Source organism: Cricetulus griseus (assembly GCF_003668045.3).
Source record: "Cricetulus griseus strain 17A/GY chromosome 1 unlocalized genomic scaffold, alternate assembly CriGri-PICRH-1.0 chr1_0, whole genome shotgun sequence".
Classification (NCBI taxonomy): Eukaryota; Metazoa; Chordata; class Mammalia; order Rodentia; family Cricetidae; genus Cricetulus; species Cricetulus griseus.
The window spans coordinates 132,986,068-133,003,019 of NW_023276806.1; the positions used below are offsets into that span (position 1 = coordinate 132,986,068).

Consider the following 16,952-nt stretch of genomic DNA (forward strand, 5'->3'; position numbering starts at 1 on the left):
TGTGGAAGCACACAGCAAGTGGATGCTTTAGGGTGTTCTATGGCAGATTTATTAACATACTCCATATTTAGTTCAGTTATTCCAATTTATGTATACCTACATCTGGCAGTTAGTATAAAGTGCAGTGTGCTAATAATTTATATATGCAAATGCTCTAATGGTATATATAAGAAACATTTTGATCTTTGACCATTAAAATTCCTATTTAGGTACTGGGGATGTAAGTCTTCATATGTGCAACACCCTAGGCTCAATCTTTCACACACAAGACAAGAACCTATAACCAAGGACCTACATTTCAGGCATGATGTTCATGATAACATTCCTTAGTGCTTTTTCTTTGTATTAGATTTGTTTATTTTATTTTCATAAGTGTTTTGTATGTATGCATACATGTATATCATATGCATTATTTGTGCCTGAAAATATAAGAATAGCACATCAGATCCCTTGGAGCTGGAGTTATGGATGATTCTGTGCTACCATGTGGTTGCTAGGAACCCAACCGACGTTCTTTGAAAGAGCAACAAGTGCTCTTAACCAATGAGCTATCTCTTCAATCCTTCAAAGTGCTATTTCTTAACTATTGTCAATGGATTTCAAATGTGAACAAAATGTCCAACCAAGGAAGAGTTGCCATGTCTTAGACACCTAGGTAGCCATTGGCAGGTGTGTGATGGAATGCTATAAGCAACTGTTGAATAACAGACAAAGGCATGGCTAAGTATTATCTTAGAAACAACAGTTTTTCTTCTTCCACAAAAACACAAAATGAAGAGATCAAAATCTAAAAATGTCACCAACCACTAAGGAACTTTGGTTCAAAATATTAGCTGCAAATACCAGATTGCTTTAATGCAATCCATTTCTTTAATTATATCTTCAGGGGCACAAAACAGATTGAAAATAGTAAATAACATTCCTTAATGCATCAGAATTTCCCTTAATTCATCTTTTTATCGTGTATGAATAAGGATACAGTGACTGATATGTTCATTCTCTGTTTATATAAAATCCAAGATCCAGCAAAAACATACGCTCCTACTCACTCTCTGTGAGTATACACAACATTTTCTTAAATAATATTATTTTAAAATGAGAATTTTCTACATTTGCCAGCTAAGTAGATTTTATTTTCTGGTTCTTACTAGAAAAACATAAAATCAGTGTTATAGGGGGAAAAAAACAGACAACTAAATTAGGAAATATTTTATTTGTAGGATTGTTGATTCCTGATGGGAGCCTTTAACATTTGTGAGGAGTGGATTGGGGGGTGGGCTATTGAGGAGGAGGGGGGTAGGATGGGGCCGGAGGGAGAACTATGATTGGAATATAAAAAGAAATTTAAATAAATAATTAATTTTTTAAAAGATGAGAATTTGCAAATTCTCATTAGTTTAGACACAACAAGGAGCTATAAACTTGGTAACAAAGAACATAGAGCTGTCTGGTCCAAATTTTGTTAGTGATGAATTTTCTTAGCCATCCCTAATTGTCCCCTGTTTAATGGGACCCTGAAATCTGGCATCTGATTCCACCCCCACAAATTATATTTTGTGCTTTTCACCCATATATTCTCTTTCACCAAAATAGAGTTTTAGGAATAAACACAGAAGAGGTTGAGCTTTCCTGTCATAAACCAATGGTGAGAAATAATAAACACTGACAAGGACTCCGTGGAAAGGTTGGTAACAGAGAGGTTTATCATGTGGTATCTGGGTTAGTGACACAAAACATCTTAGCATTGCAGCTGAATTTTTCCAGCAAGATTTTAGAATCTATTTCAAGCCAGATTTTGGACATGATGGTAAAGTATGATATTAGCAGATTAATGCTAAGTGCTAACAGAACAGGGTGAGAACCAAGGCAATGCTGGTTGTTGGAACAATCTCTAGAGTAATAATGGTTCTCAACCTGTGGGTTTTTACCCCTTTGGTGGTTGCATATCAGATGCCCTCTGTATAAGGTATTTACATTATTATTCATAGCAGCATCAAGATTACAGTTATGAAGTAGCAACAAAAATAATTTTATGGTTGGGGGTCAGAACAACAGGAAGGACCATATTAAAGGACCGCAGTGTTAGGAAATATGTGTACCACTTCTCTAGAGTGAGGAAGAACCCAAAGCATTAAACACCTTCCTCAACATAATGTGAAAAGACATTTGAAGAAAAATAACCAAAAATAAAAGGGTGTCTGGCTATGAAGATACACAAAACAAACACCAAAAATCTAGCAATGAGTAAATGCTGCCAAAGTGTCCTTTCCAATTTGAGACACTACAACCTAAAAGAAACAGAAACCATTAAGAAAGTCTTTCGAGAGCAGAAGATCATAGTCCACTGGTAGAAATGTTAGCATGGTTCAACTTGAAGAGATGAGAGTGCAATACAGTACAGCATGATGGATAAAATGATGACAGCAGAACTAAAACCATCTCAGGTAGATAGGCTGGACCCTCAAAAACAAGCAGATTTTTTCTGCCCTTCTTAATAGGTTAGAAATGCCAGAAATATTTGGGCCAGAGAGTCACAGACTCATGTCACTGGGGTTTGTTTGCATCTAGCTCCTCCTTTTTTCACAGTGACCTAATGAGCAGCACTGCCGGAAGCTAGGTGTGATCTGGTACATAGCCAGCCTTCAAAGGTATGAGCTGGAATTCCAGTCTAGTCACTGGTGTGGGAAGACAAATGGACAGCTTCTAAGGATATGCAGCTGGATCAGCCACACTGGCCAGCCCACTGGCCAACCCACTGCCCATATCATAGCCCCCAAAGCAATTTACTCTGATGGTAAAACAGTCATATTTTACCATAAGTCAAATCCCATAGAGACAACCAGTTTTACCCCTCACACCTCCATTATACCTGGGAGCCCTAATTTTTCTTGCAGCTCTCTCGTAGTACCACCCACATGTAAGAGTTACTGTTTCTCTCTACAATAAATGTTTCTCCCTTAAGTGTTCTTACTATAATAAAATTCTTCCTTTTACTCACCCCCTTTTTTATCCATGAAATGAATTCTTTGAGATAGTGAGACCAAGTACAGTGGCCCTCTGAAACACTGGAAGTTTTATTGGCATCCCGTCTCCCAGCCCTGGTCCTGGGCTACCCAGGATAAGGAAGTCTCTTTTGCTTCATGGAATCCCATTTCCCACATTTTGAAAACAGGACTTTTTGTACAATACTGGTAGAACTGTATTCTAACACAGCCATTGGGAAAACTTTTCTACAGTTCCCCTTAAAAACTTCCTCTAACAAATAGTCCCAGATAGATTTTCTCTGCCTCCCCAGTGCTACAATTAAAGGCATGCCCCACCCAGAGAGGTTTTCTGGTCTCAGGTGGTCATATCTAAAAGCTTGTCCATACAGCAATAACAAATGGACTCACCAGGCTGTGCATGGATCTATTTCTATGTGTAACAATAGTAAACACAGAAGAAGAGGCCATGAATCTAAGAGGGATGTAGCCTGTTTGAGACTGGGAGAAGGGAGAGGGAGATCTGAAGGGGAAAATGGAGGTAGAAAGCAAAAAAAAAAAAAAAAGAAGAAGAAGAAGAAGAAGAAGAAGAAGAAGAAGAAGAAGAAGAAGAAGAAGAAGAAGAGGTGGGAAGAGTATCTGGAAAACAGGAAGAGAGGCAGAGAGAGAAGGCAAGGAGGAGAGAAAACTTGGTGGAAGAAGGGACAAGTGGAGAGAAAGCAGGAAGAGAGAGTTAAGGAGAGAAAGAAGACAGGACAATGTATTGAGATATCTACCCCGCCCACACCTGTAGCACCAACCACAAAACAGGTAAGAGGAAAGGAGGGAAAAAGGGGTAGAAGACGGTCAGGGCAGGAAATGCCTTAATGACTCATTAATCAAGGGATATGAGGTGGCAACAATATCTTAAACTATTGAGCCACACGTGCTCAGTGAAAGTTGTGCCTGTTTAAAGAGGAAAGAGTTTACTCATAAATAAGAAGGAGATGGGAATATAAGCAAAGATATACATGCCACAGAAATGAAGCCATAATTCAAGGCATGCAGCGCCCCCCCCCCCAGACACCAAGAGGAGCAGGAAGGCTCCTGGGAGCCTCAGATGAAGGCTACCCTGTCTTGTTTTAGTTTTGATTTTATGCTCTGCCCTCTTCCATTTTGAGAAAATACATTTTTCTTTATTGAGTCACCAAACTTACAGTAATTTTTCTGAGCAGTCCTCAGGGAACTAATAACTGGGGTTAGGAAAAGTGGAATGAAGATCTGGGGCAAGAGCAGGTGTGGGTAAAAATACCAGGGCTCTCTGGGCTTGAGCAGCCCACAAGGTATTCAGGTGGAGAGAAGTGTCTCAGGCATGTCTAAGACAATTCACCATGATTTCCATCCAGACTGGCAGTAGGAGAGACCCTAAGACAGATGGTGGAGAGCTAAATGCTTCCTGCATAGGCTGGAGACCTGAACTCTGACCCTCAGTATCCATATGACATGCCAGGTTTAGTAGTGAGTACCTGCAAACCCAGTGCTGACACAGACCATCCAGTACCCCCAAAGAAAAGCTGTGATGTTCAAGGAGAGACCCTCTCAAACAGTGAAGCAAAAACAATGAAAGAAGACACTGACATTTAATTTTGGTCTGCACGCGCGCGCGCGCGCGCGCGCGCACACACACACACACACACACACACACACACACACACACACACACACACACACACCTGAATGCAAAAGTAAACACATATACATGCATGAGCGCACACACACACAAACAGGTATATGTATATCACCCATGTAAACACACAATATAAAATCAAATGAAACAAAATAGCAATTCAAAGGACCAAACTCTGGGCCCCACCCTGTGTTAGAAATGGGAAGTATGAAGAAAGTATTGCGTTTTCACCTGTGTGTAAACCATGGCCAGCTACAGGTGAGATGTGCGGAATGACCTTTTTACAGTCACAAATCATTGCTAAACTTTTGAGAGCAGTTTTGGGGGCTCAAGAAACTGAAAAGGAAGAAATGAGACAGTACAATCAAGTCCCGGGATTAGAGATGCTTGTCCCCTACATTCAGCTTCATGAGTAGGTTCATGGCCTTGAATTAAGCTTTCATGACTTAGGCTTTTATCAGCTGAGGCCTCACCAAGGCCCCTTGCTGGTGTATGTATTTTTTGTTTCAAAACAACTAACCTAACACACAAGTGCTCTCAACTGTGTTTACCATTAGTAAGTTATGCTTTCATCTTCAGTTTCCTATAGCTACACCATAGATGAGGGAGCTATGACAAACACACACTGTGAAATAGCTCTTTTTGATGCCACAGCATAGATCACTTTGCTATTATTCACACAAACATTGGCTCATTTTATGCCATAAACCATTTACAACTGTCACTTTGTTCTGCCTTTTATAGACACATTTTTAATAATCAACATATAAATTAAGTTCAGACGACTGCAGAGGCAGTAAGAGGGGAGGTCAGAGCTTTCACAGGAGCTGAGCTATGTAGAACAGCGTCAGCCAATGTGGCCACACCTACAGAAGGGAAGAGAAGCTGAGTAAGAGGAAGACAATTCCGCCGATGTCTGTGCTTTCTTTGTTAAGTTGGAGGCTCTTACATGGCAGAGTCTTACATCCTCCACGTAGAGTGTAAAGAGAATTCCCACAAGGCTATTTAATGCAATGTGTCAATCAGATGTTTCGCTGTTGGTAAATCATTCACATCATGATGGGGAGGTCTTCCGTACATTTGTTTCTCTTATTGGTTGATGAATAAAGCATTGTGGCCAATGAGGCAGGATAATAGGTGGGACTAGGTAACAAGGAGAATTCTGGGAGGTGTAGGCAGGGGCAGTGAGATGTAGCACACAGAGTAGGAATAGGTCCCCGGACCATTCTCTCACTAATATGTTTTGATAAAGCAAGACCCCCTGAAGCAATGGCCCAGGTGATCCAACATCTAAAGCAGCTGACACAATGCAGAGTTGAAAACTACTACAACAAGGACTTGACCAGGTTTCTGATTTTTTTTAATTTAATTTTTTCTATTTTAGAGGCACTTATATTTACATATCCATCCCCCCATTCCCTGACCCTCCCATCCTCCCATGTTACCCACCAACCTCCCCAACCCCTCCCCAGGGATAGTGAGGCCCTCCCCGGGGGACCTTCAAAGTCTGTCATATCATTTGGGGGAGGGCCTAGTACCTTCTTGCTGTATCTGGGCTGCAATAGTGTCCCTCCATTGGGAATGGGATCCCAAAGTCCATTTGTGCTCTAGGGATAAACACTGGCTCCACGGTTAGAGGTCCCATAGACTATCTTGGCCTCCTAGCTGGTATCCACATTCAGAGGGCTTGGTTTGGTCCAATGCTGTTTGCCCAGCTTTATGATGAGGGTCTCCATGCTCTCAATAGTTCAGATCAACTGTTTCTGTTGGTTTCTGCAGCACCATCTTGGTTCCTTTACTCATCCCTCCTCCATTTCCACAACTGGATTCCAGGATTATGGTTCAGTGTTTAGCTGTGGGTGCCTGTTTCTGCTTTGAACAGCTACTTCATGAAGGCTCTAGGAATGGTAACCCAAGCCTTTGATGCCCTTCCCCTATAATGAGACTGATGTCTACCTTGGTTTCTACATTTTCTAAAGATCCCCATGGTATTTCAGTGCCCCTGAAACATTGTGCCTTAGTGTGAAAAAGCAGAAGAATGGCTGAAGCGACTGAGGACCAGGCAGTTCCAGGCTGTTATTACACCACCTGTTTGATTCCTTTCTCTTACAACCGGCTCATTCCAAAATGCTACAGAAATCTGCAGTAACCATTTGTATCTCCACTATTCCCCTGCACATGGAGTCTATTCATCTTAGTTTGGTGAATTCCTTTCATTTTATGGCATCTTATTGTCGGGGTCTTGAAAAGAATTTGAGACCAACAATTATATATGCAAAGCAACATCTTTTATTTGAGGTTTCACAAGTTCTAGACAGCTACTAAGAACACATCCCTCCTTTGCCATTCTGTGTACTATTAGTCTGTCTAATTTCACTTGCATCAAGAGAAATATCTGACCACTCTGCTTAAAAAATTGTATTTCCATATCACATTTGTGACCCAGAAAGATTTTACCACTACTATCTTTACCATTGAAAGCAAATAGTAGTTAAATATGCTATGTCTAACACAATGTTGAGTCTTAGTAAATCATTTTAAATGTTTTCTACTAAATGAGCATTGACATGTATTTATTCTTAACATACTTTTATACCGGTACAAACAGGTACAACAAAATGGAACTTTGCTGTCTTTACCACATACGTAAGCTATTCACTAAAGAAAGACAGTAATGGAATTCCTATTCAAGAACCCAACCCAGCCCTCACAGTAGAGCAGATGGAGAGAAAATGAACTCTGTGGTATTAGAGAGATATTTATAAAAGGCCATGTGACCCAGATCTATGCTTTTCATGTTTGTGATAAAAAATAGTTCAGTTACATAGAAAATTCAAGTCAAGTCTGTATGGTACACTTATTAGTAATTTTAAGATACAGGGCCACTACACCCAAGGGTGACAACAATTCGGAAGGCACCTTATTATTACTTTACTTATGACAAGAAGTTCACAATGAAGAACAAGTTGCTGTGCACAGTGTCTGCCTTCTTGATAGCTTGGGATATTAATTCATGAGCTGCAGGCAAGTACATTGATCTTTCTAGCCATCCAGAAATAAAATGTCATCATGTAGAGCAACTATTTCCTCATTTCTATTCCAGCATGTTTTTCCCCTCCCTTGAGATTTTTTTCTCTCTCACATTAAGAATCAAAATGCACCCACTCCTTTCTGCAGGAAGATGGCAGACATCACTGGTGTGGAAATACATTGTCTCATTACTGTACAATTTGGTGAACATTACTATGTGCCTGCAAGTATAAAAATATATGCTGGTTATCAGCTGGTAAGAAGAAAAAATCTTTTAATTCCCCACTGCATTGACATGATACTTTCTAATGTTGACCCAAAAGAAGTCAAAGCTGAGGTAATTGCCCAGGCAGGAAAGTGACTGAAAATATGAATAAAAGGGCAACATCCAAATGTCCTCTCTATGTATCTTTCTGTACAAAACATCCATGTAAAAGATGTCAAACCATACCCATTTTCACAAACAGCTTGAGTTGAATATATCAATATCAACCTCCCCCACATACAACGTATTCAAACACTGAATATTTCATCACACTTGCTAATTAACATGCTTTACTGAGAAAATAAAAGGGGGAAAATGTAACCCAAAGGATTTAATTATACTTATTAGAAATATCCCTATGAAGTTGAGGGTTAAAAAAATAACAACAATGAAACAAAAGCAGTCAGTATATACACATAAAATAAATATGGGCACAAACAGATAAGGAAAAATAAGAAATCAACATGTGTTGACTTATAACTTCCAATCAATAATCCATTAATTGTAAATAAGAAACAAGTAATTTTTGAACATAGTGAACTAATATGCTCAAGAAAATGGCACATATTGTGAAAGTTTTCTTAGTAGAAAACCTCAAAACCCAATTTCCCATCAGTGAAAACTGGGGTCTTTCTTTGTTTATTTTACCACTTTGAGCAATTATGTGTTTTCCATAAGGATCACTAAATACTTTTTTTATATAAAAGTAGATGAAAACCAAATCCCTATGTTCATAAGTTTTATCAGAATGAAATGAAGCATACAAAATATTATATATTGTTGTCTCTTGATTCATAGGAGAATAAACTATAATGTCGTGCGGTAGTTAAACTGTTGCCTTTGTCAAGGTAGAAACATTTTAATACAGTAATTGCATTATTTACCTTCTCTCTGAGCCTCAGATTATCACTTATGGCATCAGAACCTTCAGGGATTCATTCTCTGTGCACTGACATTGTCCTCTATGTAAGAGTCTTCGTATCATTGTCCACATTTCTATCCAAATTTTATTTCACTTCTCCACAGTGGATAGCAAAATACAGATTTCTAATTTCAGTTACTGCTGCCTTGCTCATTGGCACATCCAATATTCCACAAAACACTTAAGATCAATATACATGAACCAGATCAGTGCCAGAATTAATATTTCCCTCATAATGCAACTATCTAAAGAACAGTAGTTAAAATAATTACTAAAGGCATCTGTGTTTTTTTTCTCACTCTCTATTTTAATTATTAACCACTTTTGAGGCATCCATCTAGATGGAAACCATCTAGAAAAAAATATTTTAAATGGGGGAAAATTATAAATACATTAACCCTTTTGTCTACTTAGAGACTACAAAAATAATAGGAAATAGAGAAAATTGGTATCCAAGGAAATTTAGACACAAAAGATAGAGGTATAGATTCAAAAACATAAAATAAATGACAGTAACTGGTTAATTGAATTTTTGGGAGGTTAACTCTAGAAATAAAATTTAGTCTTATGCAGAATCACGGATTTAAACTAAACAAAACTAGAGTCAAATTGCAAAACGTTTTAATTTAAAAGCATATGTTTACTAGTTTCTCTGGGAGTGTGGATTGTAGCCTGGTAATCCTTTACTCTATGTCTAAAATCCACACATGAGTGAGTACATACAATGTTTGTATTTTTGTGACTGGGTTACCTCACTCAGAATGGTTTCTTCGAGTTCTATCCATTTTCCTGCAAATTTCAAGATTCCATTGTTTTTTTTTTCCACTGAGTAGTACTCCATTATGTAAATGCACCACATTTTCTCTATCCATTCTTCAATTGAGGGGCATCTAGGCTGCTTCCAGTTTCTGGCTATTACAAATAGTGCTGTTATGAACATGGTTAAACAGATGTCCTTGTTGTATGAATGTGTATATGCCTAGGAGTGGATTTGCTGGATCTTATGGTAGAATGATTCCCATTTTCTTGAGTAGCCATACTGATACCCAAAGTGGCTGTACAAGTTGGCATTCCCACCAGCAGTGGAGGAGGGTTCCCTTTTCTCCTCATCCTCTCCAGCATAAACTGTCATTGGTGTTTTTGATTTTAGCCCTTCTAACAGGAGTAAGATGGTATCTCAGAGTTGTTTTGATTTGCATTTCCCTGATGGCTAAGGATGTTGAACACTCATCCAGCAGCTGGTGGAAGTAGAAGCCAATACCCACAACTAATCACTGAACTGAACTGGAATCCAGTTGCAGAGAAGAATGAGTGATGGGCAAAGGGTCTATACCAAGCTAGTGAAACCCACAGAAACAGTTGATCTGAACATCCTGGAGCTCTTGGTTCCCAGATTGATAGCTGAGATACCAGACCCCAGGAACATGGGTTTCAGTGAGGAAACCTTGGAAATCTACAGGACCTCCTGTAGTAGTTCAGTACTTATCCCTAGCATAGGTGTGGACCTTGGAAGCCCAATCTACATAGAGGGATACTCTCTGCACCAAGACACATGGGGTGGGCCTAGGCCCTATCCCAAAGGATATGATAGACTCTTAGGACCCTCTATGGAAGGCCTCAGTCTCCCAGGGGAGCAGAAAGGATATGTGATAGGTAGGGTGTTAGTTGTGGGGAGGTGGTAGGGGAGAAGGGGAGGTAATTGGAACTGGGATTGACATGTAAAACAATCTTGTTTCTAATTCAACTAAAAAATGGGAAAAAAGTCTATATTTACTGATTTCTTTATGTCACCAGAAATCCCTTTGCCTACCTAGAAAAGGGTTTGTTTGTTTGTTTTTTAATAGCTAATTTGTACATATAAATTCTTTAGCACAGGAAATTTTATTACTTATTTTTAACCATAGCTAAAAGGTAAAGAATAGTGTATCCACTATGGAAGTCAACAGGAAGGTTTACTGGAAACCTAAAAACAGAGCTACCATATGAACCTCTTGTAACATATCCAGATGAAAAGCCAATGAACTCCATATCTTCCTACAGAGTTACACATCCATGTTCACTATTGCTTTGTTCACCATAGCTAAGAAATGCAACCTTCCTAGAAATCTCCCAGAAATCAGTAGATAATGAAACTGCTACAAACTTCTTAGAAAAAATTGATGAATCTAGAAAATGTTATACTTAGGAATGTAACCCAGGCCCAGAAAGACATGCTGCATGACCCCCCTCAAATGGGATCCTAGCTTTGAAAGTTTAGATTTACATGGTTAACCGAGAGTGTCTGTAGAATCCAGGAAGGGAGCAAGGACCCCTGATAGGCCAGGGGAAGAGGTCTTAAGGGATAAAGGGATAATAGAACACTCTGCATGAAAGCAGGTGAGAGAATGCTACATTATTAAAGAAAAGAAAATTTATCCTAATTTATCAAAGGAAAATTAATTTAGTTAGAAAAGTTCATTACTTAGGTAGAAAAGTAATATTGTATGAATAAACATAAATGAGAGAAAGAAGAAAGGGACAAAATAGCTAGTGAGGAGTCTCAAGAAAGGTTTAAAAGAGGAGCAGTACATAGAGCTCCATAGAGACAGCGCTGGGGCAAGTGTGAGCCAGGCAGGCACTGGGCGACTCTGTGCCTGGCAGATGAAAATCAACTAAACATGGGCAAAGGAGATCCTAAGAAGCCAAGAGGCAAAATGTCCTCATATGCATTCTTTGTGCAAACTTGCTAGGAGAAACATAAGAAGAAGCACCTGGATGCTTCTGTCAACTTCTCAGAGTTCTTGAAGAAGTGCTCAGAAAGGTAGAAGACTATGTCTGCCAAAGAAAAGGAGAAATTTGATGACATGGCAAAGGCTGACAAGACTTGTTATGAAAGAGAAATGAAAACCTACATACCCTACAAAGGGGAGATCAAGAAGTTCAAGGACCCCAATGCACCCAAGAGGCCTCCTTTGGCTTTCTTCTTGTTCTGTTGTGAGTATCACCCAAAAAATCAAAGGAGAAACCCAGGATTGTCCATTGGTGATGTTGCAAAGAAACTGGGAGAGATGTGGAACAACACTGCCGCAGATGACAAGCAGACCTATGAAAAGAAGGCTGCCGAGCTGAAGGAGAAGTACAAAAAGGATACTGCTGCTTACAGAACTAAAGGAAAACCCGATGCAGTGAAAAAGGGTGTGGTCAAGGCAGAAAAGAGCAAGAAAAAGAAGGAAGAGGAAGATGATGAGGCGGATGATGAGGAAGAGGAAGATGAAGTAGATGATGATGATGAATAAGTTGCTCCTAATGCAGTCTTTTTTTGTCTATAAAGCATTTAGCACCCCCTGTACACAGCTCACTACTTTTAAAGAAAAAAATTGAAGTGTAAGGCTGTTTAAGATTTGTTTTTAAACTGTACAGTGTCTTTTTTTTTTTGTATAGTTAGCACACTACCAAATGTGTCTTTAGATATCCCTGTCCTGGTGGTATTTTCAATAGCCACTAACCTTGCATGGTACAGTCTGGGGGTTGTAAATTGGCATGGAAATTTAATGCAGGTTCTTGTTGGTGCATAGCACAAATTAGTTATATATCAGACAGTAGTTATTTTGGGCGGGGCTTGTTTTTTTCCATCTTCAGTTGTCTCTGATGCGGCATATACAAATATAATTGTTCTGTTAATTGAATACCACTCTGTAACTGCAAAAAATTGCAGCTGTTTTGTTGACATTCTGAATGCTTCTAAGTAAATGCAATTGTTATTATTAAAAAGAAAGAAGAGAAATTATGCAGGTAAAGGAGACTCCCTTGTTCTGTGAGGTGAGGCTGAGAAGGAGACAACCTTTATGAGAGAAAGAAGAGACTAGAGGGCATAAAGGATAGCAAGTTGAAGAAAGGTTAAAAAAACTAATATAGTAAAATATTGGTATGTTCAATAAAGTACAAACATTTTTATATAACAAGTATAATTTGATATAATAGCAAATGTAGAAAACAGAATAATTGATAGATTAAGCTCACAGTTTTTATCATTATTGAGCTCTTAAGTTCTCATCACATTGTAAAATGTGTCACTTGCAAAGAAGAAACTCCCTTCATGAAGCCCATATTCTGATTTGGTAACAGCCAACTACTGTACAGAAAAATGCATGATATTTTACTGGCTAGTTTTATGTCAACATAACAAAAGCTAGAGTCGTCATAGAGGAGGGAGCCTCAGTTGAGAATATGCCTCCAAGATCCAAGTATAGGCAAGCATGTGGGGCACTTTCTTAAACAGTGATTAATGGGGGAGGGTCCATCTCATTGTGGGTGGGGCCATATCTGGGTTGCTGTTTCTCAGTTCTAAAAAATGATGTTGAGCAAGCCAGTAAGCAGCACTCCTCCATTTCTTTTGTGTTAGCATCTGCCTCCAGGTTCCTATTCTGCTTGAATTCCTGTCTTGACTTCCCTTGATAATGAACTGTAATATGGAAGCAGGAGCTGAATTTCCTCCCCCAGTTGCTTTGATCAGGTGTTTTCATCACAGCAATCTTAACCCCAACAAAGACAGTATTCATAGAGTTAAAACTATTAGGTGTTATGCTTTTGTTTTGCTATAATAGTTTAGTCCCAGCCTACAGTACTGTTGAAAAGTGGTTGACCTTTGAGAGCTAGGATCTGAAGATCTAGCCATGTCAATCTCTGGTCATGTTTAAGCAAACCTCTTGCTTGCTGTCTATTTCTGCCATGATGTGTATTGTCTCACCCCGATCCAAAAGTGTGTGCTGAAACCCCAATAGTAATGAGTCAAAATAAACCTTCCTATCCTTAAAGTTGTCATAGATACTTTGTTATAATAATGGAAAGCAGATGAACACATTAGACTTAGTAACTGTGTGGGTAATTCAGGCTTAATAGTCCCCTAGAGAAGCAGTTTTCAGAAAGGATAACAACTGAGCCATTATCTGAGTGACAAGAAAAAATCAAATGGAAATAGAACAGCTCTTTGGCTCCTAACATGGCAAGGACTACTTTTAGTGTTTACTTATTTTTTTATGTACTGAAAAGCCATGTGGCTGGAAAATTGAAAATAAAGGGACACTGAATGTAAAAGTGCTACTTATGTCATGTCAGGGATCAGGGAAAATGTGCTGAGTTCTATTATAAGTAGGAAGAAGTGAGTATAAGTAAATTGTAAAGAAATTCAGAAACAGAGTTTGTAGGAAGAACTGTCTGAGTCCTTGACAGGGAGGAAAGTTAGACAAGCAGAACCTCACTAAGACAGGCTGGATGTTGAGAAGAAAGTACTACACAATACACATCAAGGGCGATTGTACAATATAGAGACCTGAAAATATGAATGAGTGAAAGATTATCAGTTTAATTACTGTAAGAGTAATCAACTGTGCTCAGCAACATAGGGACTGTATTCTGTGATTTACTGAGATCATATGATGGAGAGAAACAAGGAAGAAAATTAGTATATGTCGAAGAACCAAAAGGTTATAATTAGCAAATGGAGCAAAAATGAGGTTATGAATAAGGGAACAGTTAGAATTTGGTGGTATTTTATTCTAAACTTTGGAGATATAGAAATAGATTACTGAAATAATTTGTTCAAAAAATGGAGTTCTATGGCAAGGGGGCAGCTTTTGTCTGCATGCTGACATTTTGGATGAGCAGACTTTAGAGTTGATCACAAATCTAGATGGGTATCCTACATTTGAAGAAAGGACTTTTGAAACAGAGGAGCTGAATAAGCCAGAGGCTGAGGAACTCTACTGAGGAATAAAAATACCCAAACCGTATAGATGAGGTACAATGACAATGACACAGGAACTACAGAGCTGAGGGTGGAGGTCATACCTCCCTACACAGAAATAAACTGAACTGCATTCCTCATAACTCTAATATTAAGTCTGTTTATTAAAACTTGGAGGCAAGCATTAGATAATATTTAAGATTACACTAAGAAACTGATTAGAAATTGTAAGTAAACATGTAGCTACTAATCTGTAATTACATAATTGCTGTTTATTATTTCTGTCAGTAGAACAGACATCACAAATAAGAAAACCATTCAGAGCTCCTTAGCCTGCATACACCTCAGAGCAAGTGATAGCTTTATTGACACAAATTAACTAAATTAACAAGCCAAAATTATTTGCATTAAACAACCATTGAGAGTTCATCCCTGTTATGCTCCTCTAAGTCATTCTTGGTCTAGAAGAGCTCCATTCTCATAAGGAAGTTGTTATCTTGAAACATTCTTTAAGTATGGTATGAATGTTAATTAGTGTATGCAAGAGGTCATCCAGTGACACCTGTGCTATTTTGAAGATGTGTTTTCAGAATCAAACGTATTGAACAGCTTGAGTTAAACTTATTAAAACATTCTTTTTCTACTTTTTATATTTTTAGCTCCAATGAAGACACAGTTGTGCACAAAGCTGTATTTCATATTCTCTAAAAACACTAAATGAAGCTTTTATTTTCTCTAGATCAAATCTTACAAAGCCAGAGAGATTACAGGAGAACATACAAAAGAATAGCTTCATCCTCCTAGAGAAAGAGACAGGAGTAAAATGTGCTTAAAGTCAAATGGCTTAAAATATTCCCTTCATTTTACATATTACTTAATTTTTTTTCACTTTCCCCTCCAATGGTAATGGCAATATTGCATTGGAAGTGAATGAAATGAATTAAAATTATAATTCAAAGTACTAAGCTCATGACTGGGTACATAGTAAAAGCTTGGTGATAGCTATTATTCTCTTGACAATATCAAAACTTTCTTCTGGGATAGATAATGTTATGCAAATCTTCAAATAAGTATTCATTAGTACAGGTCAGAGGAATCTGTGTTATCTGGCCAGCCCTCTTCTTAAGAAAGGTCCTAATGTTTTTAGAAAGGATTGTTGTTTATATTGGTTTGGCTTAGTTAGCTTCAGAGGTGCCTGCCAAAGACTCTGGGCCCTATTGCTAGACATAGGGAGGAGTTGGCTTCATTATATCTTCATGGCTTTGTTACATCATGGTAGCCTAGGAATCAAAGAGAGAGAGAGAATGAAGGGTTTCCCTGTCCCTGCCAGGGCAGACCTCCTCCACCACTTCCCAAGAGTGCTGTGGGCTCAGGCCAAGCTTCAAATGCATGGCTTTGGGGAAGATATTACAGATCAGACCATACCAGAGTTTTGCTGAGGGGTTAAGCTTGGCTTTAAAGAACAAGGCTTATAAACATGTAACATTACTCAACATAACATATGACAGGACCCAGAAAACACTTTCAGTCTGGAAAAGAAGCATGCTGTCTGCAGTTACATTAGTTGCTCGATTTTATCACAAGACCTCAGCAGAATTCTTCCTAGGATGGTTAACTTGAAAGATTAAATTGGGGTTTTCTTTATCTGTAGGATGAAGAAAGAGATCATCAACAAACATTATTGTTTCTAGCTTTGGGGACTTTTTTTTAATCTGTCAGACATAAGAATATCAAAAAGCTAATATTTACAAATTATAAATAAAAATATTTTAGACTACAATTCATTGTTTTTTATATTTATCTAATAACATATGACAACAGAAACATAATTGCAAGGATTGAATTAAATAATTCAAATATTAATACAAATTCATAATGAAATATATTATTTTAATTATTTATTGACTAATTAAATGAGTAAATGGCTCATTTTTATTGTATTATATTTAGACTAAATTTTGCCTGGGTTCATAATATTGTAAAGCAAAGGAACTTTGTGGTATTCTTTGGTATAGAGTGACATCCATAAAACTGTGATTACAAGGGATTCAGTGTTCATATGCTCCTATGGAGTGTGAAACCTTAGGTTCAATCCACAACATAGAGGAAAACAGCTGGTTCTCACCATCTAGCATAACAACAACACTCCTATCATCCCAGCATTTGAAAATCTGAGCGATGCAAACCATTAATTCTAGGCAAACCTAGATGAAATAGCAAACCATAGCCAAAAGAAAGCAATATTCCACTTGTTAGGACTAAAAATAAAATCAAGGAAACAAAGCACAAATATTAGAAAGGATGTGGATAAATGACAATTGTGTATTATAGAGCACAGACAGGAGGACAGGGCAGGAGACTGGAAG

General features: G+C 38.2%; 1 pseudogene; it reads left to right on the forward strand.

Annotated features, from left to right (window-relative positions):
- The first annotated feature begins 11,518 nt into the window (after positions 1-11,518).
- On the forward strand, positions 11,519-12,139 carry LOC100766385 (annotated as a pseudogene).
- Positions 12,140-16,952: the final 4,813 nt, after the last annotated feature.